General features: G+C 41.9%; 1 protein-coding gene across 2 annotated transcripts in view; it reads left to right on the top strand.

Moving 5' to 3' along the window:
- The window catches only part of SLC24A4 (solute carrier family 24 member 4), a 109,924-nt gene that overhangs the window by 8,637 nt on the left and 74,796 nt on the right, over positions 1–26,491 (top strand). The window lies entirely within an intron of this gene.

Genomic DNA, 26,491 nt, shown 5'->3' with positions numbered 1-26,491 from the left:
TCCCTTTACCTTTACCTTTACATAATGTTTACAGAGAAAGAGGGAAAAACCAAAACATTGCTTTTATCACTAGCAGAGCTGGTCAGCAGATACTGACCAGCCACATCTACACCATACATTCAAAGCACTCTTTAACAGGCATAGTTTTCCCCAAAGAATCCTGGAAACTGTAGTATGCTAGGAGCACTGACCTCACGGATCTATAGTTCCCTGTACCTTTAAGAAGCTGCAGTTCCCAGGACTCTCTTTTTTTTTTAATTTTTATTGGCTTTTCAACATATATTAAAAAACATTACAAACAACAAACACAAACAAACAAACATATAAACATGTATAATTTCATGAATTTTTTCATGTACCCAATTTCAACGACTTCCCCATGCCTCCCTTTTCTGCATCCCTGTTTTAAACTTTTTCAGCAACCCCTGATCTGAATTACTTAAATTCCTTTCTATAACCCTTTTCTTTCCTCTTGTCCAATCATTTATCTCTGCAAATCTGCTATACTTTACCCATGACATTTTAACACTCACTAATTTTACAACAATTTTTAAGATAAAATTTAAATTTCTTCCAATCTTCTTCCACCGTCTCTTTCCCTTGGTCACGGATTCTGCCCGTCATCTCTGCCAGTCCCATATAGTCAATCACCTTCGTCTGCCACTCTTCCAGCGTGGGTAGTTCTTGTGTCTTCCAATACTTTGCTAAGAGGACTCTTGCTGCTGTTGTAGCATACATAAAAAACGTCCTATCTTTCTTTAACACCAATTGGCCTACCATGCCCAGGAGAAAAGCCTCTGGTTTCTTATGAAAGGTACACTTAAGCACCTTCTTAATTTCATTATAAATCATTTCCCAGAAGGCCTTAATCCTTGGGCACGTCCACCAAAGGTGATAGAAAGTACCTTCAGTTTCATTACATTTCCAGCATTTGTTATTGGGCAAATGATAAATTTTTGCAAGCTTGACTGGGGTCATGTACCACCTATAAATCATTTTCATAATATTCTCTCTTAAGGCATTACATGCCGTAAACTTTATACCGGTGGTCCATAACTGTTCCCAGTCAGCAAACATAATGTCATGACCAATGTCCTGTGCCCATTTAATCATAGCTGATTTAACCGTTTCATCCTGTGTATTCCATTTCAGCAGCAAATTGTACATTCTTGACAAATTTTTAGTATTGGGTTCTAACAGTTCTGTTTCCAACTTTGACTTTTCCACCTGGAAACCGATTTTCCTGTCCTGTTTAAAAACTTCATTTATCTGGTAATAATGAAGCCAATCTCTTACTTTAGACTTCAGTTTCTCATAACTATGTAGTTTCACATTTCCACCTTCTTGTTCTATAATTTCCCAATATTTTGGCCATTTAGATTCCATATTAAGTTTTTTAACTTCCTTAGCCTCCATTGGTGACAACCACCTAGGGGTTTTATTTTCCAACAGATCTTTATAACGAATCCAAACATTGTATAATGCTTTCCTAACAATATGGTTTTTGAAACTTTTATGAATTTTTACCTTGTCATACCATATATATGCATGCCAACCAAACCTATTATTGAACCCTTCTAAATCCAAAATGTCTGTGTTCTCAAGAAGTAGCCAGTCTTTCAGCCAGCAAAAAGCTGCTGCTTCATAGTACAGTTTTAAGTCCGGCAGGGCAAACCCCCCTCTTTCTTTTGCATCAGTTAATATCTTAAATTTTATTCTGGGCTTTTTGCCCTGCCAGACAAATCTCGATATATCTTTCTGCCACTTCTTGAAACAGTCCATTCTGTCCACAATCTGCAATGTTTGAAACAAAAACAACATTCTTGGCAAAACATTCATCTTAATAACAGCAATTCGGCCTAACAAGGAAAGTCTCAAATTCGACCATATTTCTAAATCTTTCTTAATTTCTGTCCAACATTTCTCATAATTATCTTTAAATAAATTCACATTCTCAGTTCCCAGGACTCTCCATGATTGTTAAAAATGGAGTAAGTGTGCTTTAACTGTGCAGTGTGACCCAGGTAGATAAAGGAGTTTGGAAAGTGGTAAGCAGTCACATCACCTAGTAGTTAGGTTGATAAGTTTGGAGTCTGCAAGTAGCCCTTTCCATACCAAAGCAGCAAGTTACTCAGGCTGTATCCACATTAGCGACTTAAAACACATCGAGGTTGTTACACTTTGTTGTGTTTCAAGTCGCGTTGGCATGTTGCTGTACATACCAGAGAAAGAAAGAGGATGTCGTCACCTGATGCACATTACCTGTTGGATTTCCCTGTACCTGCAACCCCCTGGACTCCCATTCATGAAGTTGTCATCCACACATATGGTATGGTCTGCGCATGTGCAGCGGTTGTCTGAAATGTACACACCTCAGCTTAACTGTTCAGTTCATGAGTTTAAGTTTTCAAATCGGATAGGAGGTGGTACGAGGGAAGACACATCAGTTAGCAATATTTCTCAAGAGACTGCAGAATAGTTATGGAGTGTGGCTATTGTCATGTGTACACAACACCAATGGTGGGAGCGCACTGGAGCTGAAGTAAATGGTATTGTGTACACAGCCTCAGGTTGAGGAGCCAGTGTGGAATTAATAATATTAGCCCTTGGCCAATTAAACAATCTATGGCCTTTTAAATTATTGGGAGGCTATTGTTTTTGTTTGGTATTGTGCTGTGTATTTTGGTTTGTTTATATTGTAATGCGCCCCGTGGGTCCTCAGGTGAAGGTGGTTTAGAAATTTAATTAATTATAATTAATTATTAAATTTATTAGCCTCTTATCACCTAACAGATCTCCAAGCAACTTACACTGAAGAACATACACAAAAATACCTTGTAAAATAGATTAACAAAAACAAAAACAAAACCATATATAAGGTTTACAATCCATATAGCGCGCGTGCACACACACACACACACACGAACCTTCCCTTCCCCAATAACAGTGATAACAGCATTGGCAGCACAAAAAACAAATCTATATTCTTGCAGAGAAAAATAAAAGCTCAAACACTGATATTCCTCTCCTTGGCCCAGGAATCCCTCACTTGGAAGAGTCAGCACCAGCTTCCACCCACCCACCCACCCACCCACCCAATGTTCCTGGTTTGTATTTTTTTATTATTTAACTTTCCACCCAGAGGTTCGGTGTCAAGGCTGGCTGCTGTAAATTAGTATGGCGAGGGTCCTTTTCCAGGGATGATCCCAATGGCTCTCCTCTATTGCAGAGATAGCAGCAGCAAATTCAGAGCAGGGAGATACAGCAAAAGTTCCGTCTGCTCTGCAGTTGTTCTGGCTGCTGCTCCTCCTCCTCTCCTGTCACTTCTGGGAATCCAAAGGTTTATAGGACCAGGTGCCCTCTTGGCAGGGAACATGTCAACAGCTCCCCCCACCCTGCCCTACCCTTGTTGGTTAAGCTACCATGGTTGCATCAAGGGCAAGGTGCTTGACTTGACCCTTGTTGCCACAGCCTGGTTCAAAACCTCTTGTGCTTTGCAGTTTCATTTGCTTGCTCCATTAAGCTGTTTAATCACAACCTTTGTGATTATAATTTTAATTCCGATCCAAGTTATACACATTAAAATGTTGACGTTCTAATAAAAACACTAAATTATGTCTCTCTCTCTCTCTCTCTCTCTCTCTCTCACTCACTCTCTCTCTCTCTCTCACACACACACACACACACCATTTTTCAGTGTAGCATTTTTCACTACAGGAAGACCACTTATATCCTAATTTCCTTGTGGCAATCAATCAATCAATCAATCAATCAATCAGTCAGTCAGTCAATCAATCAATCAATCAATCAATCAATCAATATGTGTGTGTTTTAAGTCCACATCTGTTCACAGACCTGGAAATGCTCTTTCAGCCATTCAGATGGGAATGGGGCTCTCATCTGAGCTTATGATTGCCCTTTCTCATATTCACAAATGGAAAAAATAGCCAATTAGAGAAAATAAAAATGTTTTTAGCATCTCTTGCAAAAGTGCTTGGAGACAGTGGTCATGACCAAATCAAAAGTTACTGCGGATTCTTACTCTGGGGTCACAGAATCCTGTGATTCTTTAATCTCACTTCCTACTTTGCCAGCCTCCACATTACTATTTATTGCAAATGTAGCAATATGCACATGCTCTGATTCAGTCCTAAACTGCAGAGAGGATTTTTCTAAGGGTAAGAAGGACCTGCTCTCTGCTCTGAGAAGCCAGTGGACTCTTTCAGCCTTATTTGGCTGTGACCTGTGCTCTGTAACCTCCTTAGTGTACTGGTTAACTTCAGAAAGAAAATATGGCTTGCTTTAGCTGGATATTTGAGACATTTCCTCACTGGCTACTCCACTCTTACCATTTCCCCCTTTCATAGAATTGTATAGTGGGAAAGGACAATAAGGATCATCTAATCCACGGGTGTCAAACACAAGGTCCGCGGGCCAAATCCGGCCCGCCAGACCTCGTCATGTGGCCCGTGTAGCCACCAGCGGCTGCCAGCCTTCACCTTTTATTCTCCCCTTTTTTTTTTGACACAAGAAAGCCGCCTCTTCAGCGCATGCGCGGCAGCCTACAAGCCAGAGAACCTCTGGCCTCTAGCGGCGCCGGCCGTTCTACACAGGAAACCTCCACTTTACATGCATTCAGGAAACCTCCACTTTTTTTTATATTGAGCGCATATTGAGTCCTATAGATACAACCGGCCTTTTGAGGGTGACCAAACTGCTGATGCGGCCCCCGATGAATTTGCGTTTGACACCCCTGATCTAATCCAACCCCTTGCAATGCAGGAATCTTTCACCCAACATAAGGCTCAGCGCCCCCCCCCCATCCCTGAGATTAAGGGCCTCATGCTCTACCAACTGATCTATCTCTCAGGTTAATTCTTTCCAACTCTCTTGGATTCATGATAGAATATGGGCTCAAGGTTTGCAGAATAGAGTATAGGCTGAAGCCTACATCATGGCTTATGGTCACCCACTGAGTGAGAACAGAATCCACTCCCAGAAGCTGACAGAATCAATTCCATTAATGCTACCAAGCACAGATTACAACATTGGGATTTTGCCAAGCTTCTATACTTAGATGTCTCCTCAAATAGTATTCACTGTTTTCTTACGCGTGTGCATTTCTAAAGGAGCTTGATGGACAGAAATCTTTTGTTAGCCTTGCTTTCCCAGTGTGAGGTTTCTATTTTCAATAGAGCTGCTAAATATAAAGGAAAATGGGAACCATGCACCACCCATATGACAGTGTTTTGTATGCATAAATATGCAATACAAGATCAGATCAAAAGCCCACCTAGTCCAGAATCTTGTTTCTGTCATTGTGCAGACAGATGCTTCAGGGTAGTCAACAAGTGGAACACAAAAACTGTGGCTCCGTGGTTTGTCCTCAGCATTTGATATTTATAGGCTTCTTGCCTCTGAACATGTGGGTTTCATTTAGCTTGTGGTTAATAGCAGCTAATGAATTTGTCTAATCCCATTTTAAAGCCACCAGGCCTAACCTATATTGTGGTAGTGAGTTGTGTAAGTTAATTATGAATTGCATAAAGAATTATTTCCTTTTGCTGGTCCAGAATTTTACTTTCATTGGGTGACCTTGACTACTAGTACAGTATTCTGAAAGAGAGAAAACATTACCACTTTCTTCACACCACTGACAATGAGTAGTTTTCGAAGTTTCCCACTTGCTCAACATAACACCCTCCTCTCCCTGTGCACCTGTTCTGGGTTTCTCCCAACTTCCCAGAACAGATTTGAGGAAGGTGCAGAGCATGTGCAGTGAGGCTAGTGGAGGAGGTTCTGTCGCGCCAGCAAAAATAATTGCACTGACTGAACGAGTTAGTAGGATAGCACCCAATACAAATAGCATAACATCATTCAGATTGCTTCTGATAAAAAGTGCACTAGTTTTTTATTATTATTCAGTTATTGAATAGCACACACTTTAGGGAATTTGCTAGAACAGTGCAATATTTATGCACTCACAGCTTGCACTTGTTTATTTCAGCCAACTATTTGGAGAAACTTCCTAATGGTAAGAGCTCTTCCACATTGGAACAGACCATCTTGTGGGTAGTCAGTTCTCCTTCACTTTAAACAGAGGCTAGACAACCATGCTAGATTGTAGATCCTCTGTTGAGCATTAGGTTCAAAGGGGAACTTCAATGGAGCCAGAGATAAGAGAAGCCAGATAGGCAATCTGCTGATAAGCAAGGAGAACCAGGAAATTCTGTAGCAATTGAAAATTATCCACATACAATATTACCTTCTCATTTTTTTGATAGTTCCTTTGGAAAGGAGCAAGGTAGCAAACCGACTGCCATGAGAAGCCTGGTCTTACTTTCCAACCTCAATCATGTTAATCTAATTGCCATTTAATATTTTTATTGTGGTTGTCTGTAAAGTTAGCTGGCAAAAGCATAGGGTTGTTTTGTTTTTAAAATAAAAAACCATCCCAGGAAGTTATTGCCTAACATTTCCCTAAAGCTACAAGTAACTTCAGCACTGTTTCCCCATGTAAGGGGAACATTTAAAACACAACATTTAAAAACCTCTCACTTGGTTCTCAGATCAGACACATCCTGAGGCTTGGGTTGTGGCTGTAGCTATTACCCTTAGCATAAAATGAACACAATTCCCGCAAGAACGTCTATCTCACAAACACCATTAAAATGAGCTATGCAAAATCACAGTAGTGGAAAAGTCCTGCTAGATTGTGCCTGGTGCTAACAACAATCAGGAAAGAAGCACCTGGCTCCACTGTTCATATGCCATCAATGATTGAAGCACAGATGGTTCTTGTACTCCACCTCCATGCTAGCTCTTCCAGGACAAAGTGACGCAGGCCATTTTCAGTTGCTTTGTGCTCCAAGTGCCTATCCATGAAATCTCAGCTGAGTTGCATGTGCAACTCCCAAGGGAGCAGAAGAAGGAGACTTTGGAACTAACTTAGCTCGCATCCACTGCTGGCACTGAAATGACTAAGCTGTAACTGGCTATTACCTCTCTCAGTTGCTAGCATGTAAGATCTTCTTATAGGGTTGTATGAAATCATGAGTTTGTTCTAATCTGTGGGAAAGAGTCCATGAGTAAGAGTTTTAATTATCCTTGTAAGATAAGCAAATAGGATAACATCCCTGCACAAAGATAAAAGAGATCCCACAGGCCTAGTTCTTTCAGAGGTGATAAATCTGTATCTCGACCGTACCACTTCCTTCTGCAGCCTAGGCTCACGTGGTCAAATGCTTCTCCGTACAAAAAAGCAAACAAATCCCCAAAGGTCCATGAATTGTCTGGGATCCCAGTTCGCACATATTGCTAAGGCAAACCATGGTTTAGTGTGAATGAGCAAGTGGGCAGATTCCTATAGTGACAACCACAGCTGCCGTTCTCCTTCCTTATTCCTGCTGCTAAGCTGTGTTTTGGTTTAGTGTTATGTGCGAACTGGGTCAGAGAGTTGTAGAGATATGAAACAAGGAGATACGAGAGAGAAAGAGAAGGCTACTTATTTACCCTAAAAGGCTGGTGGTTAGCATTCCTGTTGAAGAGGGGAGTTGGTGATATTAGGTTAGGATATCAGATAGAACCAATATTTGATGTTCCTTATAAAATAACTATCTGCTTTGCTTTTTTCTCTCCATAAAGATATAGTAATTTTGATTCATGAATGTGTTCTCATCTAGGTGATTCTCAGAATATCATATTTTATCCCATGTGGCAGCTTTGATTTTTACATAGTTGAACATATAGAAGGATAGCCCCACTGCTCTCTGTAACATTTCCTTGCTACAAATCATGGCTTGCCTAGAACGAGACAAACTATGAGCCTGAGTTTGTGGAGCAGACGGAAACAATATTAAAGAATATAAAACTGTGCAGAAAAAACAGTGACAGTATAAACAGTACAATGAGAATGATTGGAAGACTCATTTTGTCAGAAGTCTTTTTTATTTAAGTGTTTAATTAAGTATTAATTAGGAAAATTAAGGTTTTTTTATGTACGTAAATTTGCTTTTTCTTCTTTCTTCTTTCTGTATTTTCTTCTTTTCTTTTTTCTTAATTATTTTTTCTTTAATTTTCTTTTTGTAGTATGAGATTGTAAATTCTTTGTACAAGTGTGTAATTTAAATTGATAAAGATGATTTTTTTTAAAAAAAAAAGCCTGAGTTTGGACAATGCAAAGCCGAACCATGGTTTAGTTCTGGGTTGTGTGGCAGCAGCAGGACCAGGGGAGGAGTGAAACGATCATGATTTTTTCTGTGAGTAGCCACACATTCTGTGTTCATGCATAGCCATGATTTGGCTCAGCCTCATGTCTCAACCAGGCCAAAGAAGACAAATAGCACTTATATAAAGCAGTTGTAATTAAGTGGATTGATTATAAATGGAATATTTTATTTATCTGAACCACAAACCAGCACCATTTTAGGAGGGCACCTAGGGGGGCATTGTGGTCAATACCACAATTTTCGACTCAAGACACTGGATAGTAGAGTTTGAAAAGGCTGTTCTCCACTGTATCTAAATTACATAAACCATGTGATGGTTCTTGATGGTTCTTAACATACTCCAGAGACAGCAGCTCTAAAACTCTACAAGGTAACTTGTTCCTTTGTCCAAGAGCTTGAGGGTATCTTGTGGGAAGAATTCTCAAAATGATTAGAAAGCATAAAGTATGAAGTAAAACGTACATCAACTTACATTGTGTTCTCTTCAGCAAATTATTAATGCTTCTGGAATTGCTGTATTGGAACAGAAAACATTTTAAAGTTCATCTAGTAGTACTTTAAATAAATAAAAAAAACATTTTAAAAGTAGCCTAGGGCTGTGAGGAGGCATGGAGAGAAACAAAGAACAGGAACCCATCTGTTTGCTAATATTGGTAAAGTAGATAGAAAGGGAATGCAATGTTAGCATTCTGATATTCAACAGAGTTTGAAAAGAGCTCTGCAACTTTTTAAAATCAAAGGTTGGATTCAGAGAAATTACCACCCAAAGGGATGGTGGTGTCAGAATGTGAACCCCTCCTTCCTGTGGTCTGCTGCTGAGCCTATGAGAAGCCTTTCTTGCTGAATAGGGTGGCTGTGGCTGTTGGAATTACAAAACCTGGGACTTCGCTATCAGCAGCATGAGAGAACTGAGAGGGAATAACTGAAGTTCGGGTGACGGCACCTTCCATGAAAGGGAGGTCTGTTCCCAGAAGGTCTCTTTGCTGGGTTTTAGGGGTCTCCCCTTCCCCCACAGCCTCCTGTGCCACAACTCATCTCATTTAACAGGGTCCCCTGATTCTTTGGAGAAGCTTTTTGTGGCGCACCAGGGACTGCTGAGAGAGGAGGGGTCAGGTAGGGATGTGCAAATAGGTCCATTCTGCTTTCTTGCAGTTTCTCATTTTTCCAGTCTCAAATTCAGTTCGCCACATGTTCACAAAGGTTTGCAACCCGCCTCCCAAAAATCACCTTATGAAAATTCACCAGCACTTCACTGTGAATTTCTCCAAATGTATACATTTTTTGCCAAGCAATTTACTCTAATATAATGCATTTTTGCATGTTATTCTTACTAATATGTGCATTTGTATGCACCTGTGCACAGCATATGTATTTTTGTACACATTACGTGGCTGGAGAACCACTTTGCAAAATTTGGAGAAGTGTGAATTATGAAGGATGGCTGTGTTTTGGTTTGTGCATTGTTCCAGAAAGTGCAAATTAGTTAAGTTCACCTTTAAATGCAAACTGAATAAAATTTCTCCTCCATCCCTGGGTCAGGAAAGTCAACTCCCCCTTCTGTTGACATTTCCACTGGATCCAATGCTGTTACTCCTTGTTGTTTTTATACTGTGAGTCCCTTGGTGGCTTATGAAATCCTGTAAAATGCCATGCAGATGGCACTGAATAACAACTGCAGCAACCTATAGCATCTATACGTAAAGGTGAGAAGTACCGGGCTTCCCACCTGTCTGTTCCAGGAAATTGTACCTATCTGTTACATCCTGAATTTAGTCTTCATGTTACCAGGCAGTGAACATGGAAATTGGGGAAGATTGGGGAAATTGGGGAAGATTCACCTTATTGTCTCTCAGTACGCTTTGTTGAAAGAATGACATTTCTGAATGCATGCCAAAGGCCAGATCCTGCACATGACAGTTTGCGCACACTATTTGCCTTGAGCTGGAAGCTTACACTGTGGGCAGAATTTTTCTGGTCCCCGCCATTTGCAAAGACGCTCTTGAGAATAAGCCCAATGCTGGAGTTTGCCTTGTGCAAATTTCATAGGTTATATTATTCCTAAATTCCTCGGATGACAGGATCTCATCATGACAGTGTGCCTTCGTTTATTTGCCCAGCTGTTGAACAGCCACAGAAACAGATGCGGCTGGGGTTTAGATCAAGATGTCAACTGGCAGGTCTGTCTCCGTGGTTTTGTTGTTGTTTCTGATACTCATTTGTTGCTTTCACTGTCGTCTTCATCTTCTAAAAATGCAGCTAGCAATGCAATGACTGGGCTGCTGCACCTACTTGAACTTGTTTCATCTGTGGCTGGAGTTTTTAGGCACTAGTCTGGATGGAATGTGCTGCACAGGAGGGAGACCAAAATGATCAAGGGTCTGGAAACCAAGCCTTATGAGGAATGGTTGAAGGAGCTGGGTATGTTTAGTCTGGAAAAGAGGAGACTAAGAGGAGATATGAAAGCCATCTTCAAAATATCTAAAGGGCTGTCACGTGGAAGATGGAGCAAACTTGTTTTTTCCTGCTCTGGAGGGTAGGACTCAAACCAATGGATTCACGTTATAAGAAAGGAGATTGCAAATAAACATCAGGAAACTCTTTCTGACAGTAAGAGCTGTTCAACAGTGGAATGGTCTCCATTGGGAGGTGGTGGACTGTGCTTCCATTGAGGTTTTTAAGAAGAAATTGGATGGCCATCTGTCATTGATGCATTAGTTGAGATCCCTGCATTGCAGGGATTGGACCAAAAGACCCTTTGGGCCCCTTCCAACTATACAACTTAATGATTCTATGATCAACAGTTAGCAAGCAACAGAAACCTGTTTCCAGAGCAGGGGGGAGGCAGGGAGGTAGCAATCTTGGACAGGCTCCACTGCATGACACATACTGCTTCAGCGGGAGCTCAGCTGCATAACAAAGCTCATTCCATAATCAAAAGAAGCTTTCTCCAACCTGATGCCCATCACAGCTCCAGCTCCCATCAGTCCCTAGCAGTATGGCCAGTTGCTCAGGGATGATGGGAGCTGAAGTCCAAAACAACTAGGTGGCAGCAAGGTGTGGAAGGCAAGATCTAGCAGAAGCTTAGAGGAACATAGGAAGCTGCTTCATACTAGATCTAACTCGTCTGTGTATTGTCTACTCTGACTGGCAGCATCTCTCTGCGTCTTCAGGCGGAGGTATTTCATAGCAAATTTACAAAACCTATTTGGCCATTCTTTTGGGGGGGGGGAGGGTGTGCACATTAAAATAGTTAGGGAGGCTTTCTACTTGCCTTGTCCAGTGCTGATTTCTTCTTTTATTACTATTTTGGTGCTCTTGCCTGTGACTTCAACAAAGTTCTTCTTGATGTCTGCTGGCTCACAGATGCCATTTTTTCCTCCGAATGCTCTGGTCAGAGCATCATTCCAGGGCATTCTGAGAAAAACTGAGGACATTGACATGGGCTTTTGCATCAAATGATGCCATTTCATGTATGGACTGGCCCTCTGTTAATGTGCCGATTGGAACTTCAGCCTCTTAACTTATTTATGATGTCTCATCCTGCCCACTTATATGCACACACCATGGAACTGATCCTGCTTGCTAGTAGAGACTTCCAGGTGTAGGGCGGTATATAAGTTGAATAAATAATAATAATAGCTGCAGCAACTATTTACATTTTCAATATAGTGAATGTTATTTGCTTACACACATATGGTTTTACCCAGAGATGACAGACAGACAGACAGACAGACTGTAGACAGTCTCCCAATGAGCTCAGGTAGAGTTGAGCAGAGATTTGATTGCGAATGTCTTTGTTCAGTATTTTAGCCAATACACCAGACTGGCTGTCTTTAGTTTCAGGCTCTTGCTTCAGATGTAGTTTTCATTCAGAATCTCATCATATTTCTTTATGAACATATGGAGCTGCCATGCCTATGCAGACTAGTTCCTCATCTTCTTTTAAGTTGGAAATGTCAAGGATTGAACTTGGGACCTTTTGCATGCAAAACACCTGCACTATATCTGAGCTATGACCCTTACCTCATATTAATGAGATATGAGCCTGCTTTATACTGAGGGTCTCATCTGAATTGTCTGATCTGAGTGACAGGGGCTCTCTAGGCCTTCAGGTAAAAGTCTTTCTTCGTTCTGTGACCAGGGATCCTTTTCAACTAAAGATGTGACAGACTTAACCTGGGACCTCTTTGTATGTGTCATTGAGCTGTGACTGGTTTCTTTGCTTCAGTAGCGGATGCAACTGAGAGCAGCAACAAACTTTTTCAAAATCTACACACATAATTTGATGTACTTCCATTTCTTATCCAACTTTAGAATCAGAAAAGCTGGCTGTTCTTTTTACTTCAGTGAACTGAAACTAAATTGCAATCATGTTCAGCTTGTTGAAATTGGATTCAAACCTGAAGAAAAGCTGATGCGTTATTGTGGTGCTAATAATAATAATAATAATAATAATAATAATAATAATGTGGTTCGTTTCCTAGTACAGTGCATGGTAGAATGGCAGGTTACTGTGCAACATATTTCTAGAGTGTTTCGTTTACTTTGGAACAAATTATACCATGCACTGACTTTTAGAACCAAGATTGATCATAGCCCTCGGGTAACAGGAAAGAGCCCAGATTGTCTTGAAGTAGGCACAATGCATTTGCATTCAAAGAAATCTTCTGTTCTAGAACAAGAACTAAATATTCCATTACAAAGAGCACCTTCTACCTTGAAATGTCCCAGCTCTGTTAACAAACTTTACCTATGTTCATGCCCATCATTAATTTCTTTTGGATCTTGATATATAAAGCTGTATGCCCTGGTTGTATTTTATACTACGCTGAATATGAGTTTTCCTAGCTTCTGCTCTGTTCTAAGGTGTAGCATATATTTTCATTTGTAGATCACTTATAGAACCTTGCTTCCCACCCATTGCCCTAATCTGAACACCATTGGAAGATAAAACAAATATACAGTGGTACCTCGGGTTACATACGCTTCAGGTTACATACGCTTCAGGTTACACACTCCGCTAACCCAGAAATAGTGCTTCAGGTTAAGAACTTTGCTTCAGGATAAGAACAGAAATCGGGCTCCGGCGGCGCGGCAGCAACAGGAGGCCCCATTAGCTAAAGTGGTGCTTCAGGTTAAGAACAGTTTCAGGTTAAGAACAGACCTCTGGAATGAATTAAATACTTAACCTGAGATACCACTGTATATATTTCAGAAATTATGGACAGAACAGTGACATCATCTGCTTTGATTACCATAGCCTGGACCTGTACAATTTGTGATCCACTAAGCTGAACTCAGTCCTACAACCCATCTATGAATACCTGCCAGGTACTTGATGATCCTCCTGTTTTTGCAGTGCCAGGCAGGAAAAATGAGATTTGTCAAGACCTTGGTGAGCTGATTGACAGCTGATTGGTTTTGTGGGTCACAGTTCTTCAGTCCTTCAATTAAAAAAAAAAAAAGAATTCATATAATTTTACTTGTTAGCGCAGAATTAAAATCCAGCATCAAGACTATTATATTATGCAATTTATTTTGCTTCCAGCATGTTGTGTAAGAAACTTTTCCTACATTATTCCTCTTTCCTTCTACTTCTCTCTCTCTATCAGATTAACATTGCAGAATGACAAATAGCAAAACAGGAGGACTCTCTCCTTTCCAGCCGCCCCAATCCCCATGTCTCTTCTAATGAGCATGCTAATGAGCATGATCAACAATCAATGGGCTGGTGGGGTTTTTTTGGGGGGGGAAGAATGCCCCTTTAGTTCTTTCTAAAAGAATCTTTTTAAACAACTTCTGCAAACCTTTGTGGTTCCTTGAACATGCTGACATTTCCCCGTTGTTTGTTGGTGCTCCCATTTTTTATCCAATCCTGCTAGCACACACCACCTGAGTTCATTATTAGAGGGACTGATCCTGTACTAAATTACCTGGCAGAGAGATTTAACAAGGCCCCACTGGATTCCTTTACGTATTACTGTACTAAAACGTGCAGAAGTTATGCAGCTTTTATGCCTGGTTGGAGAAAAACAACAACCCTCCAACCCCCACAGTTGTGGTCATTGTCCCTTAGAGGAACTGCTTTGTAATTTTGGTTGTGTGTTTGTTCCTTTATGCTTATCTTTTGCAGTGTTTACCAATACTAGAACATAGCTACGTGCTCCCACAGCCAGAAGGGGGAAATTCTCCTCTTCCTCTTTCTCAGTACCACACAGAGTGGTTCTCATGCTTCATTCAACTGTTCCTGGAAACTGGAGTTGAAAAGGCATTATAAATCCAGCTGTGCTCTCATTAATCCCTGTTTCAGTTCGGGGGCCAGTCTAGGATTAAGTCTGTCTGAGGCCCTGGGTTGCCTGGGAAGTGCTTACCCATAGCAACTGTTTTCTGAGAACATCATCACTAAAATAGGAATAGTGGTTAAGCACTAAGGATGCTACACTTTTCAAGCCACCTGGCTACCTCACTTACCTGCCTTGAGCTCTGTGGTGGTGCCTGTGTTTTATCTCCCAACTTGCACATTTCCCTTACCTCAGCTTATCCTTTCTTTGCAGTAGGCGCTGGGAGAAGAGCAATGCTGCTTCTTAAACAGCATTCTGAGCAGGCATAGCAAATTGTCATAATGCTCTTCTTCCTCTGCAAATTGCTTCGGGCAATGGATAATTGTGTGGTGGCTTTAAAATTCACCTTTTCCACGGCTTATTTAGAATCAGCTGGTACTTGTCGTCAGAAACCCATCTTCTTCTTCTACACCAAGAACGCATTCTGAATTTGTTACTAGGCCCTCTGGAAGTTCCCGGCATTTTATCAAGTGCCTGGCAGAACTTCCAGCAAGGGGGCATTTGAAACGCTGCAAACAGATGGATGCCAAATGCCAAATATTTCAGGAATAACTGTGCTTCAATACTAGAGGCTGGGGAGAAATAATGGAATGGCTGTTTCCCTTACAACTCTAGGATTTGCAAGGCCCAGTGAATACCGTAGCAAGGGCCACACCAACTCCCTCTGTTTGATAGTGGCTGTGTCAGAGTCATGCCAAAGGGCCAAACTCTCCTTGTGTTCTCTCCTTGCTTGCTAACACCCATTTCCTAGTTTGATTTTGCTTTTCGTTTTGACTTAAGTTTGAGGGGTGGGGGTGTTAAGTAGTGAGTAAACATATCAGACAACACAGCGATTCTTCAAGCAGCTCTTGTTTATTCACAGGCCAGAACAGAACTGAACTGAAGGGTTCAGCCAACCTGCTTATATAGAGCTCTACTACAGAGCAACAGTAACAACTTTCTGTAACTATACAATCACTGAACATCACTTTCAATTCCTTATTTGCATATGTGGACCTGAGGGAAAACTATCTACAGTATCCCCCTGCTGGCCCATGTTGAGAACTTCAGTACATAACAGGGGGCAGGGGCACCATGAGTGTGAAATTGGCCTCTTCCCCACCTTATTTCCTCATTCAGCGCTATTTAAAGCAGTTTTTTCCCTTTAACCCATCTCTTTTCTAGTATCAGAGGGTCTATTGGAAACCTATAAACAACTGAAAGCAGGGAAGTCAGGCAGATTTCCCCACTCCCTGTCTCCTCCTGTCCTCCACTGCCGCCCGCTTCATTTAATCTAAAATGTGTTTTTCTTTAATAAAAAAAATACCCCTCTCATAGCCAAATATATCAAATTTGGTCCAAAATGAGAAGAGGTATCTATAGTAGTGACTTGGGTTCAGTCCTCCTTTTACATTCATATTAATTATTTAAACAAAGGAACAATTAGAGAATTGGGAAATATGCCAAACTGCCTAAACTCTCTCTCGAAAGACACAGCAATTCTTTTTGGAGGGTATTTACAAGGTCATCAGTTTACAATCCATGTCTTTATCGATTTGAATCTGATAACATCTTTTCCTTGCGATAAGGGTCTAAATCGGGTTGATTAATTGAGGACTTCAAAAAGAAAATACACCGTCATTTGAAATAGGACGGTATCTTGTCATTAAAAGGATTGCCTAGCTTCAAAGCATCAGTGCACATTTTGAAGTCAAAATAAAAGCTGTTATTTAAAATGTAAAAAAATGGACTGCTTCGCAATGTTGGGGCTTTAGAAGAGAGGGTAAGAATATGAAATATGGGAGAAAAAGTTCATTCTTCAACTGGCACCACTTCATGTGTGGTTTGAACATTATGTTTTCACACTTAAAGTGAAGGCACTGAGTTGGCTGCAATAGTGGATATTTGGAATTTGGGACTTACTTTGTTCCTGTTTCCCCAATAAGCATTGGGAGATAATTTGCCTTTCTGTTGTTGATTTTTTTTATTAATATATATATATATATATATATATATATATATATATATATATATATATATATATATATATTATAATGCACAATGAGTTCATTCTTCTTGCCTGCTACTCTGTAATACCACATTGTGAACCATCCACTCACAACAATCTGTTTTGCAATGTGTTACATTTGTGATGGAACCTTTGTGGGATTATTTCATTGGGAGGAAATTGTAAATGGAAAAATAATGAGCAACCTACCTGTGGCATAATGGCTGTGTGAATCAGCCCAGAGATAATGCAGAATTCAGTGTATGTGTTTTAAAAGAGCAGGAGATTGGTTAAAGTAATAAGGGCATAGCATCCCTTGGACATGAAGGGGCAGCTCAAACCCCAGTGCTGATGAAGGTAGGAAGAAGGAGAGAGGAGTAAAAGGGTATACCTACATCTTGTGCCTCTACCTGTTGTCTTCAGAGCCTGGCTGCAAATATGGGCTTGGATCCTGAGTTGCAGGGAGGGGCGTTGCATGTGCAATGGTAGCCCATCATTTTAATGATGGTTCTGTATTGTTTTCAAATGTGTTTTTTTAATGTAAGCTGCCCTGATATTTTGCAACAGGGTGGCATATACATACTTTTATTTATGCATAATATATATATATATATATATATATATATATATATATATATATATATATATACGTGGGATGCGGGTGGTGCTGTGGGTTAAACCACAGAGCCTAGGACTTGCCGATCAGAAGGTTGGCGGTTCGAATCCCCGCGACGGGGTGAGCTCCCATTGCTCGGTCCCTGCTCCTGCCAACCTAGCAGTTCGAAAGCACCTCAAAGTGCAAGTAGATAAATAGGTACCACTCCAGCGGAAAGGTAAATGGCGTTTCTGTGCACTGCCCTGGTTTGCCAGAAGCGGCTTAGTCATGCTGGCCACATGACCCAGAAGCTGTACGCCAGCTCCCTTAGCCAATAAAGCAAGATGAGCGCTGCAACCCCAGAGTCGGCCACGACTGGACCTAATGGTCAGGGGTACCTTTACCTTTTATATACATAAGGGAAGGAAGGGCCAAGCGTCTTCTTGCGTTTTCTGCTGCTGTGCTGGGCAATGAGCCTTCTCAGCCCTTCTTTGTAAATGAGAATCACTGGCCAGTCTTTAAAGACACAGCATGGAGGTGGACTGTGTAGGGGGACACCCCCAGAAGCTGTTTTATGTGAAATCCTACGATTGTTCCACCTAGATGAAATCAATAGTTCGAGTTAGTCATAACTAAGCCAAAGCTTAGTTGGACTAGGGCAATCGTATGTAAATGCAGTAATGCTTTCTGTTTTTGATAAGAGGAAAATGCATATTTCGTAGCTAAAGCTTTCTTCAGTGCTACATGGCATTGAAACCTCATTTGACTCATCCACTGCAAACCCTTGTTCCTTCAAAATAAAACAAGTTCTCTACATAGAAGGGTGTCAAACCATGATGTACCATGTCAAACCATTGGTCCGTATTGTCTGCCCCACTCCAGATTCCAGGCAGAGGTCTTTCCCAGCCCCCTGGAAAAAGCAAGGGAGCTGCAAACGTTTTCCACAGGCAAAGGAAAGAGAGTGATACAGTAAACGTGGAGCCCATGTTTTAGAATGAGATTAAATGTGCGGCCCACATCTGGAATGGCTGAAGGCTATTGCTTTAGCTCATTTTTGACCCCGTTGGCATTAGGAAGTTGTACATCGGCTATTAGTTTGACATATCCATGCAGCGTGTATGAGCGGTCTATTCACCTTCCCTTTGAATTACTCCTACAGGCTTACATATTATTTATATAAATGGTATATAGCAAATCCAATCTCTTTTCCCCATGTGCTATTTTGGTTACATGGTGACTTCATATTTTGAACTAAGACGCTGGATCTTGTTATTATTTAACAGCCACGGACAAAAGCCTCTTGTAATTATAAGATTAGCCGGAGTTACACTGTGTTTTCATTTTGCCTTAAGTCCATGGGTGTGTGAATACATGTGCTCTTTGACCGAAAGCATGATCTGACCTTTTGGCTAGGAATCTGCTGTTAGCCAAAAGGTTTTTCTACTGTTTAAAAGGCTTAAGGAGCAGGGCTGTGGCATTAGGCAGTGTTTACACCCAGTTTCACTGCCAGAGGGGCGAAGTAGGCACAGATGCACACACTCCTTGGAGGGAGGACCGTGTAGATGATTATATCTGAAGAGGAGGTGGCAGAAAAGGACAACCAGAAGCGGGCTGGAGCAACTCCACTGTGAGGAAAGTTTGCAACATTTGGGGATTTTTTCACTTAGAAAACAGGCGAGCAAAGAGGAATGTGACAGAGGTGTATGGAAATATGTGTGTTGTTGTGGATAAAGAGACCTCTTGCTATCTCATGATACTAGAATGCAGGGCGATCCAGTGAAGCTGAACAATGGGACAGTTGTTGGCATCTGTCTGTCTCAAGAGACAATGGATTGTGCCTCTGGGGGTGAAGTAAGGCCTCTCTGATGTGGTCCAAAGGAAAGCAGAGCAATACATTTGGCACAAGTTTGCCAGAAGGAGGCATACCAAGTGCCATCCAATTGTCTTAGGGACTCCACTCTGAATTGGTTTAAACCACAGAGCCTAGGACTTGCGATCAGAAGGTCGGTGGTTCGAATCCCCGCGATGGGGTGAGCTCCTGTTGCTCAGTCCCTGCTCCTGCCAGCCTAGCAGTTCGAAAGCACCTCAAAGTGCAAGTAGATAAATAGGTACCACTCTGGTGGGAAGGTAAACAGTGTTTCCGTGTGCTGCTGTGGTTTGCCAGAAGCGGCTTAGTCATGCTGGCCACATGACCCGGAAGCCGTACGCCGGCTCCCTCAGCCAATAAAGCGAGATGAGCACCGCAACCCCAGAGTTGGTCACGACTGGACCTAATGATCAGGGGTACCTTTACCCTTTACCTTTACCTACTCCTTAGCCTTTTCTTTTCCTGAAGATGTCCCACAAGGCAACAGATCAGAGCTTTCCTTCCCAGGTCAATGAGCCCCATCTTCCCCTCAATTCCCTTTACAGCACAAGCAGAAGCTGCTTTCTTGACCATTGGATCCACGTATTAGTTGCATCTGCTCAATGAGGGTTTGAGACTCAACTGCTACTCTCATCTTGTTTAGCTGGCCAGTTGAAGCTGTTTCGCAGGGTGTGGCTGTTGTCGCTTGCTGATGGCTTCTAGGAGCCACAGTAAGGAGACAGAGAGAGAGCGCATGTGCACTACACAGCCCGCCCTGCACCTGTGGAGTTAACCTGCTACCTTCAGGTGGACTAGAGGATGCTGAATCATTGTCAGTGTTGAAGTAAGATTCAAGCGCAAGTCTTCTGGGCTTCTGTATGTGGAATAGCGGTGGGAAAGGAAGATCTTGTCTTTCCTCTCAGGGAGCAATATGATTGACCTTCTGCATCTCTCCTGAATGGGTTTTGCTGTGTTCTTAGGCTCAGAGAAGAAAGTCAGGCAAATTTGATGATTGAGGCCAGTCTTTCAATATGATCAGGTATCCTTCTAAAGGCTCTTTGCCAGCCTTTGAGGTACTGCCACAAAGCAATTGGTACAAAATATCTGAATTGTTGTTCTTGATTTGCATAATTAGCAAACACTCTGTATAATTATTCAAATCAGTCTGTCTGAATTTGGGGGTTTGGGATATGGAATCCCTACTACTCTCTAGTGGACAGGTTTGAATTTGTTCCGTAATATTCATATTTTGAGAGAGCTGTTAAATTCAAAAGTGGAAATGAAGTGATTCAGCCCAAGAAAAATTGTGATAAGTGAAGGTTGGTGTTTTGTTATTTATTTATTTTTTAAAAACAAGCCACTTCATTTTCATTGTTTAATATTTGTAATTACATTTTCAAATTTATCTCTATGAGCGTTAGGAGCTTGCTTAAAAAATATATGTAAATATAAAAATTGGATCCATTAATAAGACACAGAACATGTAACACTGCATGAGAGAAACATACGATCATCAGTCCCTTTTCTATTGTTAAGGTAAAACTATTTCCACTATTTGGGTGTTTGAAATTAGAGCAGCCACTCTCTATAATCTAGATTGTTTCTAGATTGTGCGCTAGAGAGTCTAGTTTTCTGGGAAAAATTGGGAAGTTGGGCAAGAAGATACTTCTTCAGGTATCTGAAGAAGTGTGCATGCACACGAAAGCTCATACCAAGAACTAACTTAGTTGGTCTTTAAGGTGCTACTGGAAGGAAATTTTTTTTTTGTTTAGACCAACAGAAGGTGTGGGACATTTCTTCTTTGGGTTTTGTCATGCCAGCTCCAGGCTCTTGTAGTTCAGTGACCCAAGGACTGGACCACTTGGAGATCCACAAGTCTTTGAATCCAGGACAGTCAAAGCTGCTGGTGCCCAGCAACAATATATTCAATTTCAGGGATTTCTTCAGGCTGCTGGTGGTGGTAACTGACCTCCCACTTTGGTAGAACTGGGACCTTCTCTTCAGCAGAGCCACTGCCACATATCTGTTTGTGTTGGTTGACTGAGAGGCAATTGCACACCATCCAACATTGCTCTGTAAACAGCAATATAATATCTGAAAAAGAGCCTGTCCCTCCACTCCGGGGGGGGGGGGGGCTGGTGTGATCTAGGTATCTTTTTGAAAGAAGGAAACAAAAGCAGACAGACTGCAATTTAGGTTTTGGAGGCTGTGTAAACACCATAAATTTAAAGCACATCACCACCACCCCAGAATTCTGGGAACTGTAGTTTACTTCTCACAGCTACAATTCCCAATACCCTTCACAAGCTACAGTTCTCAGGATTCTTTGGGAGGGTGCTGTGGGCACAGAGAGTTGAGTTTGGGCTCTGTTAGGATGGTGCCTCACTAGTGTCTGGTGTGAGAGTGGTAAATTTGGGGTGTCCAATGGAGTGTTTAAGCTGTGCCTCCATATAAGCTCAACATGTATATTAGTAAATAAACTGAATATCATAAAATACCAATAAGCCTCCGATGACCTCCTTCAAAAAGAAATCAAACGCAAAGTGCTGAACAACTTTCTCACCCCTCAAAGTTATGGATGAGTGAAACAGTATTTTCACTTTTCTTTCTCCCCCACCCTCTTTCTTTGGAAAGAGAAATATATGCAATTAATGAAGGAAGATGCTTTTATTTTTCCACTTATTTTGGACTGCCAGGTAACAAAATTCAAAGATGTATAGCATGTGTGAGAGGGATTATTGAAACAGTTGGAGTAATCGTTTTGTAAGCTATCTGTGGACTGACCTGACGTGTTTGCATTTTTCAGGATTAACGTCAATAAACATTTTGCTAGAGGATGAAGTTTAGAGTATTGTATTCTTCTTTTTTATAGTGCCTACGAAAAGCAAGCTGTTACTTATATTCCCCCAAAAGAACACCCTAATTATTTCTGTTACTTGTTAGATTGGAAACAGAAAACAATTACCACGTTTCGCAGAGTGGTTCAACAATCAATCCCTGTATTCAGGGAACTCTGGTAATTGTAGCTCTGTGAAGGAAATGGGGGTCTCCTAACAATTCTCAGCCCCTGACGTTTAGAAGACATCTGAAGGCAGCTCTGTTTAGGGAAGTTTTTAATGACTGACATTTTAATGTATTTTTAATCTTTTTTGGGGAGCCGCCCACAGTGGCTGGGAAAACTCAGCCAGATGGGCAGGGTATAAATAAAAAAATATTATTATCATTATTATTATTCTTCCCAAGATTTAAAGTGGCACGATACTGCTTTAAATGTACAGTGCAGATGCGGCCTTAAATGACTGATGTCAATAGCCAGAGTCTACAAACTTCATCCAGTTTTTTTTCTTTTACATAAAAAAGATTTAATGCAATCTCTCAAGCAAAAGGTCATAATTTTAACCTGAAATCATAAATATAGACATGTTGGCTTGCATCAAAGCTGGATTTCATTGTGGGTCGTGTCATTTTTCATAGGCACTCACTATAATTTGAATGTTTAATTTTTTTTATGTTTAAAATGGTCACTGCCTGATTGCTTCAGCATCGAGGGGGTTTTGTGTCATTTTCTTTCCTAAGCCAACTGGAGATCACATAGTGTAGTGGTTCACAATTACCTAAGTACCGCAGTCCCCCTGTTTTTCAAAAGCCAAGCCAAGGCCCCCTTTACTTTTGAAAAATTTGATCTCTCTATGGTAGTTTTTGTTATGTGAATGGTGCCACAGACCCCCGAGTCCCCTTGACATAGTGAGCAGGATGTGGTTATCACACAATGTAGCCAATCACACTTGGCTCTATGATGACATCACAGAGATTGTGTGAGGCAATCTTTTCTGGGTCAACACCCTGAATGACCAGTTTTCCCCCTTTTTTGCCAAGTACCGCCTGAAAAGGGGGCACTCCTTGACGGTGCTTAATGGTTTTAACAAACAGCACCAACACTCCTTTTGGCTCAACCCAGGGAATGCATAAGCCAACTCTGAAATAGAAGCCTAAGTGGAGTTCAATGGGCAAGGAAGTTACCGTACTTTTCCGTGTATAACACGCCCTCGTGTATATCACCCGCCCAATTGCCGAAGCGACAGCCAATCAACAACAGCCCGTGCAGCAGCCACCAATAACAATCCCCAACTCGCGGCAGCAACCTATCCCACGGCCCCACAATGCTCCCATGTATAAGACGACTCCTAATTTTGATCAAAAAACATAGTCTTATACACGGAAAATTACAGTATTTTCTACTATCTGTAGAATGTCTGGCACATTATTCATTAAGTTGTTATCCCACAGTTTCCCCAAGGAGCTCATAGCAGCATTTTAACCTCATTATAACTCTGTAAGGTAGAACAGGTTGCGAGGCCATGGTTTTGCCCCAGGCCACGTGAGCTTCATTAACTGCATGGGGCTATTGGATATATAGAAGATCAGCACTGTATAAGTAGCCATTATTTTATGCTGGCATATCTCAGAATAGATATTTAAGGTATGATTAAGGTAAATGAGGTTCCTTGCCTTTAATATCTGGCCTCTCCCCCCAAAATATTAAGTCTCTTTTTTTGCATTGCTTCCATTCAGCACAATAAATGGACTTGCCAAGCATATTGTAAGTGTACGGTGCTCAGACTTTATGAAAAGTGAAAAATGTCAGGAATTTTAATCTGCAAGTGGCCACATTAAGTCTTCTGGAGGCTACACAGCTTTACATAGTTCTCTGTGTAATCCCTCGGTACACTTTGCTATTATTATTGTTTTCTGAAAAGGGGACATCTGACCACCACTAAAGTATTGAAGGCAATTAAAAAGGAATAATTGTACTCTTAACACCATTTTTAATGACTCCGGAAATCAAGGTGAATTCAAACATATGAGGTTTGCTTGGTGGCACAAGCAATGTAAAAAGGGAATTTTTGAATAGAATATATCTGTTTACAAAATCCTTTCCAGCAAAATTAGAGTTTTCAGGATGTTTTTTAAAAAAGGTTGCCACTTAAGTCCTATACCACTGACCTGAAAACAAGTGCCATGGAGTCAACATGTATAGTGTTGTACTCTGAAGTAGTAATCTTATACGCAGAAACCAGATACAGTTGGACTACAAATCCCATCATCCCTAACCACTGGCTGTACTGGCTGGGACTGATGGGAGTTGGAGTCCCAACAACATTTGGAGGATACACATTCCACATCCCTGATCTAATCCCATATATGATGGCAATAGAATTCCCCTGTAGTTTTTGGAAGATTATAAAAGATCCAGAGAGACTGGTTCAAAAGGAACAAATTTAGCAGAGTTCTGCTACCAAGTTCGCAAGTTCAGGGCCAGTGCAGCGAAATGTCTGTTTGTGTTTCGAAGGGGAAAATATACTTAAATATTTAAAAGTTTGAGGCCTTGTAGTGTTATGTTTCAAGCTACCACTTTGTAGCAGTAGTTCTTGTTGACGGCTTCTGAGGAGAGAGATACATCTCTTTATGATTTTGTTAGGTGGGGCCTTCATCAGGTAAATTCAGTCTGATTGGTCTGGGTGGCAGCAAGTTCTGATTGGCTGGAGGTTCCTGTCAATTGGGGGTTAACTGTCAGTGCAGAGGACGGTTGAGTGGAGCATGGAAGTTGGTTTGGATGATGCAACAAGCTGCGGTTAAGCAAAAGCTTCCAAATCACCCCCTTACCCCATGGTTGTGCTAGAGGAGAAGAGGAGAGCACAAGATCCTGAGTCATGTAAACACTTGTTTACATCATTCTAAACTGTGGTTTAGCGTGATGTCCAAATGCAGCCATTTGCTACTAGTAGTCATAATGGCAATGCTATTTCTAGGATGCCTCTGACTGCCACCTTCTGGCAAACTGTATCATGAGGGGGGCTATTGCCCTCATGTCATAGTGTTTCTATCTGGTTGTCTCCTGTGAGAAACAGGATAGTCCTTTGTTCGGATCCTGCAAGGTTCTTCTTATATTCATACCACCAAATTTCTGGCAGGATGAAGTCCTGGGGGTGCATCCACTGAACCCCCAAACCTAAGAATGCTCAGTAGTTCATTCTGTTGTGAATCCTTATTAGAAAGCAACAAAGAAAGCATCCTAATAGAAATGTAGTACCCCAGCAGGTCTTCCAAGTTGGTTAGCGCTTCATAATACCAAAATCCCTTAAAAACCAGTTGCGTGTGTAGGTCCCCAGGCCACCCCTCAAATAACTTCACACATAACACGTAATTTTAGTTTTGGTTTTTGGGCACAATTTTGGCCACAACTTTATTAAAATACAAAATCAGTGAGTGGTTGTTTAGACATTGGTTATGACTATCTGTCCCCCCACCTGGGACAGAACTGACATCCCGAGGTCCGATCGGTAGCCAGTAGAAGGGAAAGTCAAACTTGGGAGTCATTTGAGCTAAGCGTCGGACCCACACCGCTCATCCCAGCAGCTCCCCGAAAGCTTGCCGGCCTTGGTCCCATGACAGGGATTCCCATGACAGTGATTGGGCGGCCCTGGTCCCATGACAGGGATTGGACGAAATCAAGGCAAGCCCCAGGATTCCTTTAACGGAATTCCCTTCAGCGCAATAGGAGGGGCAGGCACAGCCTATCCTGACCCCTCCACCACCAGCATATTATAACCAATGCCTAACCGCCACCCGAGCTTTAACGCTTGCCGCCAACCACTCACAAACCCAACCAGGAACCTAATTTTTCAGCCACAGCATCCAACCAAATATCATTCCCCAAATCAGAAAGGTGCACTCCATCTGCCTGGTAAAGGGCTTTCGCCTTAAAATGCATGCTAGGGTGGGGAATCACCAAACCACCCAGCTCCAATACCTTCCCACAAACAGCCGAGTTAATGCGCTTCCTGGCCCTTTTAGCGGCCTCCGGGCGGGAAACACTGCGCCAGGTGTGCCTCTGCAACAGGTGAGAGCAAATTATTCTCACTGAAGGTAATAAGGCTGCCAATGTCTCCAAATCCCTTTTGGATTGAGGTGGGAGCGCAAAGCAAGGCAATCAATAGTTGCCACAACATTTCCCCCCAGCTGCACCACTATGGACATAGGGGGGGGGGGTCCGAGAGCAGCCAGCGACCAATCAGCGGCATAAACTCTCCCGATGACATTCCGCGTCTGGAAAACCATGACACTTGCACGTGCTGTGGGAGGCCGAGACACGCTCCCCTTGCAGACTGCCTCGCTCTGCTGCCAGCCCAATGAACGATGCTGTGTCCCACTATCCAGACGCGGACCAGCCTGGGATCTACAAAGGTTGAAACAAACAAGCTTTAGTACCAAACTCAGCATTTGTTTCGCACATAACCCTTGAAAGCATCCGATATCCATCTCCCCAAATCCTTGATCCTGGCGGCTGAGAAGCCCCAATGGGCCGCCATAGTCGCTGCACCTATGCGAAAGGAATGAGGGGCGAAACCAGAGGCCGAGATCCCACAAGCAGAGATGGCCTTACACATGACATTTGTGAACTGGTGTCGCGCCAAAGGGTGACCATTTACATGT

This window comes from Podarcis raffonei, chromosome 1 (assembly GCF_027172205.1).
Source record: "Podarcis raffonei isolate rPodRaf1 chromosome 1, rPodRaf1.pri, whole genome shotgun sequence".
In the NCBI taxonomy this organism is placed as follows: domain Eukaryota; kingdom Metazoa; phylum Chordata; class Lepidosauria; order Squamata; family Lacertidae; genus Podarcis; species Podarcis raffonei.
This window is presented reverse-complemented; position numbering and strand designations above follow the sequence as displayed.